This window comes from Anastrepha obliqua, chromosome 5 (genome assembly GCF_027943255.1).
Source record: "Anastrepha obliqua isolate idAnaObli1 chromosome 5, idAnaObli1_1.0, whole genome shotgun sequence".
NCBI lineage: Eukaryota > Metazoa > Arthropoda > Insecta > Diptera > Tephritidae > Anastrepha > Anastrepha obliqua.
Genome location: NC_072896.1, coordinates 30221686 through 30227768, shown reverse-complemented (window position 1 = coordinate 30227768; position 6083 = coordinate 30221686).

Genomic DNA, 6083 nt, shown 5'->3' with positions numbered 1-6083 from the left:
GGTCACGGGTATGCTAAGTAGATTATTGCCAAGCATCGGTGGGCTAGCACAGAGAAAAAGAAGGGTAATCATGGCGGCCACAAACTCAATTCTCCTGTACGGCAGCGACGCTAATGCGCTAAACTGCAAAACCAAGTGCAAAGCACTGGATGCTGTGCAATGAAAAGCAGAACTTAGAGTAGCCTCAGCTTATCGCACTAGCTTTAGTGCTGCAGTCTTTGTGATCAGCCGCGAGATACCTGTCGACCTCATGGCCCGGGAACGAATGAATGCGTGGGACTCCAAGAAGAAACACGTCCTCGCCAATATCACGGAACGGAGATGCCAAACCTTGCTGGAAAAGACAATGTGACACTGAACCAAGTGGCAGATGGACGGCGAAACTTATTCCATCAACAAACAAATGAGTCCAAAGGAATTTTACTTCTTAACTTAGTTCCTCTCGGGCCGCGGGTATTACCGAAATATCTATACCGTATGGGCAAGGTAACCGATCCCAAGTACATATACTGCGAAGTATCGAATAATGGCGTTGAACATACGCTTTTTAGTTGTGACAGATGACTTAAGGAAAGAAATACTCTGAGGACGCAGATTGGTGACATCGCGTCGAGCAAGATAATGAGCAAAATGGGAGAACAGCTGGAACGCGGTCCTACGGAAAAAAAGATAGACCTCGACACAGTGCAACAAAGTAAAGCCGCATAGAGACAGAAGAAGACGAACATGAAAACTGGCTACAAGTATAGTGGACCCTGACGTGGGTAAATAGACTTTACCGTTTATGGATGCCGTTCTGCGCCATCCCTAAGTAATGCAAAAAGTAATCCCGCGAAGGGTGTTTCCCCAGAAGGAGAGGAGAGATTGGTTTAGTGGTCACACCACTGGACGCAGTAAACGACGGTGCGAAGGCATTTTGAACCCTATCCCACCCACCACAAAAAAAATGTGACCTGAAACCCAATGATATTTGCTCTTGCCAACAAGTGCTACTTTGGACTAAATAGGCAATTGAGTAGTAAAGTCCTCCCTCGATGAACGAAATTAAAACTTAATAAGGCTCTCATTATGCCCGTCCTAACAAGTGTGGCGCAGAAGTTTGGACGGTGACAACATTCGATGAGACGTCCCTTTGAGTGGTTGAGAGAAAGATTCAGCGGAAGATTTTTGGACCTTTGCATGTTGGTGACGGCGAATATCGTAGGCGATGAAGCAATGAACTGCATGAGTTTTACGGCAACATAGACATTGCGCAGCGAATAAAGATACAGCGGCTTCGTTGGCTGGTTCAAATCGTCCGAATGGGTAAAAATGCTCCGGCTGTGGAAGTATTCGATGCGTTACCAGCTTGTGGTAGCAAAGGAAGAGGAAGATCTCTTCTGCGTTGGAGAGTTCAGGAGGAGAAGGACTTGGTTTCACTTGGTGTTTACAACAGGCGCCGAATAGTACGAGCAAGAAATAACTGGCATGCTTTGTTAAACTCGGTCAAAATCACGTGAGCGGTTATCGCACCAATCAAGATGAAGAAGAAGTATGAAAATAAAGGTTTTGATTTTTTAAAATATTTTGGGTTAAAAGACGCACCTGTTTTGCAAGTTTAGATAATTTATAGCAAAACATAGTCTTGCAGGGAAGATTTGCTTTAAAATGCGAGAAGCTCTGTGTATATTGGAACATTCTGTGTTATTAGCATACATACATACATAAATATTTGGTATTCTAATTTTTTAGCTGCTGAGAAGTAAACCTTATTAAGAATAATTGCTGTTGTCAATAAACCCAAGCAATTTTAAGCTTCTATTTGCGCCTCAGCTGTGGTAATTTCAAAGGACTCTATTTCAAAGGATGTCCTAAACAGAGGACATGTTTTCATATACATAAATATAAGCATGTATACATGTATGCTTATGCACTTTAATCCAAGCTTAAAAAGTAGCTACACAAAATATGTTGGATAGAAATATGTGGAAAAAATCATATCACAATCTCGGCATCATCTCTTTAACGTTATCAATTTAGTTTTATGTCCTGTATTATCCATCAAACGACCAAAAATTGCTTTGCTAATATAACAAAAAGTAAATGAAAATGGAAAGAAAAAAAAGTAGACAACCAACACACCAGGTACGTCCTGCCTGTTCGAATCAGGAAGCGCCTGAAGACAGGCAAAGTGTGGCATGCCAAGTTAGACGGGCAAACAAGTGTTGCACTAAATTGTACATAGCTGCAGGAAGCTTGCAAGCCTACACATCTGTGCACACTCACACCGTCACACAGCTTCATTTGTGCGCGCACACTTTTTGATCGTCCGTATGCTTGGCACGTTTTGTCAACATATCACATAAAGCGCATGCAAAAGAATGTATGCAAGTGTGCGTATGTATTTGTGTGTTGTCATTTTTTCTTTGTTGTTGACACCCTTTATTAAACTCTGGTAGAGCACTGCATTTCCACTATTCCTCAGGTGGAAAATATTGTGCGACTGTCACGTTGTTATGATGATTTGTCGCACGTGGTGTAAATATGAAAAAGTTTTCTTTGTTTTATTGGCAGAAAAAACAGTTTGAGTGCTAGAAAATGTACGCGTTAAATGAATGTCAGTGAAAGTGAGTCTTAGTAGCAAAAAAAAATAAAAAATGTATTTGTTGTTTACAAAAAAATATTCAAAACGAAATAGTAACTAGCGCCAAGGTAAACATCTCGTGATATTTACACAATTCGATAAGTATTTAAAAAATTCCATAATATTTAAAAGAATGTAAAGGCTGTTCAGATTGGAGGTACTTTTTCCAATAGGGGTTTTGTTTTGACAGATCACGCGTGACTACTGTCAAACTAAATACATAATTTTTTTCAGTATTCACTGACATTTCATCAGGGAAAGACTTACGCCTCAACAACGTTCACAAATCGTTCAATTGTATGACGAAAATCGACGCTCTGTGAAAAGTGTTCATAGCGCGTTCAGGTCAACTTAGGTCTACATAACCGTTCAGCGATGAGGCTCATTTTTGGTTTAATGGCTAAGTCAATAAGAAAAATTGCCGTATTTGGGCTGAAGAGCAGCTCGAACCCATTGAAGAATAGCCCTTACATCCTTTGAAAACAACCGTTTGGTGCGGAGTATAGGCTGTAGGAATATTCGTCCCTTATTTCTCTTCTCCAAGATCGCATGATATGACACCTTTGGACTTTTATTTGTGGGCGTTTGTAAAGTCTAAATGGTTTATGGATTCGAAGCCAACATTACTAAAGTTATTTCGGAGATACCGACCGAAGTCCTCTAGCGAATCATTCAAAATTCAAAATTGGTGTTTACGGATGCCCAAATTTTGGCGCAGTTGTGGTCAACATTTGAAAGGGATTATCTTTAAAAAACAAAAGTCACGAGTGCTTCTATACAAAAATAAGAAAGACTTTGTTTTATTTCAATTTAAAATCCGATACCTCCAAATTGATCACCCTTTATGTGTACATTCAAGAACTCGTACGCATTGAAAAAGAAGGTGTCGTAAATACTCAGACGACCTTAAGGTGCAGCAATATAATACATATTTTTCCTTTAACTCCTAGTGGAGTATTTTCCTTTAACTCCTAGTGGAGCATAGGATGTCAACTACGACGGAATGCCATCGGACGCAGTTTTGCGCTATGACCTTGAACTCGTTCCATGACAAGCCGAGGGTTGTCACTTCGGATTCGTTTGATTTTCGCCCGGTTATACGAGATCTTCCAACTGCACGTCCTACTTGCTGGAACGGGCCCTACTGTGGCGCACGTTTGGCCACGTGGCCGTCATCTTTTCGAACTTGAACTGATCAATCCATTGTCCTTCTTCCAACCATCCATTCATCCTTCTTCGCGTCCCACAGGCAAGCTCGGCCTGCTTCGTAACCTAAACAACTCGAAGTTGCGGCCAGAAGATTCGTAGTATGCGTCGAGAGCGGCGTTTGGTGAAAGTTTGGAGGTGTTTTGTGATTGCTACTGTAACTTTCCAAGTGATAAACCCATATAGCAACATAGATTTAACGCATTGACTATCCTAAATTTGGTACTAATACTTGTGATGTTGTTTTGCCATAGAGGCGCGAAAATACCGAATGCCGACTTCGCTTTGCATACTCTTTGCTCAGCATCTATATCAGAGCCTCCACTAGCGAGGACAATGCTCTGCCAAGAGATTTGGTGGCTCCTAAAACACTCAGACTACAAACCCCATTGTATTTAGAGCTCTGCAAAGAGGATAGATAGTCAAGGGGGAAAGGGGAAAAGTATCAGAGAAAGAGATGGGAAAGAATAGAGACAGAGACAGAGATAGTTAGACCTGTGAGAATTTCCCAGATTCTTTGGTGAATCTGTAAATATCCTCCAGTTTTAGAGAGCAAATATTATTCTTTCTCACGACATCGAAACGAAGTCTTGCTCTAGCAAAGGCTGGACACTCGCAGAGAAAGTGCTCAGTGCTATCCGCCTCCTCCAAGCAAGACAGGCGCACTGGGTCCTTAATGATTCCAATGGTGGTCATATGCTGACCCCATGGGTTGTGTCCTGTAATAATGCCGACCATCCACCGAACGTCTTTCCTGCCAAGTTTTAGTAGAAAGTTTGACAGTTTTCTGTTCGGACTTCAAGTGGTACTGTGGTAAGTGGTTGAGATGCAGTGTTTTAGTTTTAGCGACATTAACCGACCGGTTGAACGAAGTTGCTGATGCAGGGTCGTTGGCCCAGTTTTAAAATCAGAAAACTTGGATGATAGTAACCAGATGTCATCGGCATAGGCCAGATATCTCAGCATGGCGTTCTCAAGCTTCTAGTGAATAATAAAAGGTGGCGCAAAATTAATCACCCTATCGGAAGATTTATAATTTTTCAAATGGCCGTCGTATCTCAATCATATTTCACCCTTATGAACTAAACAACTGCAATAAACAAACAAACAAACAATGGAGCGAGTAAAGGTCAAAATAAAGATTTCAATCACTCAAAACCATTTTATTTTATTTAATGAAAAAGTTATAAAAAACTAAATTTTGCGATATCGGGTATTTATGTATTCAGCTCTTTTGTAATAGCAATTCTAGATTGCCGAAAAATGTTGATGAAAATCTATGTCTGATTCTTTATAGAAATGGGGATAAATAAAACGAATCTATTAATTGACTTGTAGTAAATCAGAGAGGCCATTGATAGAATATGCAGTCTCTAGCCTAAGGTAATTCATTGCCTCTATTAATAATATTGATTGCCTTCCTCCCGCCCAACCGACGCACAGTGATTTAAACAATGGACAAAAATCAAAAAATTAAAAGCAATATTTTAGAAAAACTAAAATGGAAATAAAATCTTCATTATATTGCTCAAATAAAATCACCTTAAGTTTATTTTTATTTTTTGTTTCCTTATCAGTAAAATTATGATAAAGTCTACCTAAATAAAATCCTATTTTGTTTTTTTTAGATTTGATCAACATTTATTATTGTATGGTAGTTCGTTCTGAACGTTTCGATATTTTATAGTTTGACTCGTTTATTATGGCAAATATTCAGTAAGGTATGTAAATATTTTAATATATGTTTGATATTTTTCTTAATTTTTTTTGTAAAGTAGTCATTATTTTTAGAAAACTCTATTTTTGGTAAAAGGTGCCAAAAGGTGATATTATTATTTGATATTTTAAACTGTTCTGTTTTTAAAGGCATAGGTCTTTTTTTGCGCAAAGTTGTACTTTATTCCGAATTTTTATTTTTTAGGTACTTTGTCAAATATAAAAAATAAAGATTTGGTGGATACATGGATTTCATTGCCCAAAAAATAAAGGAAAAATAAGTTAGTTGAAAAGGTTCTAAACCTAATGAGACTTCAGACTGTCACGAAAGCAACTAAGCGGGAATTTGAAAAGTCTTTTGGCATTTTTTGTGGAAAAATAAATATTAAATGGGAAAAAAAATTTCGCAGAAAAGAACAGTTTTTAGCCAAAGAAATCAAATGGCTGAACTCTGAAATATATATGACCTCATCACTAAAAGCTATTTTAAGAAAACCAGCTGTTCCAGGTAACACTTTTGCTGAACAAAGCACTTCTC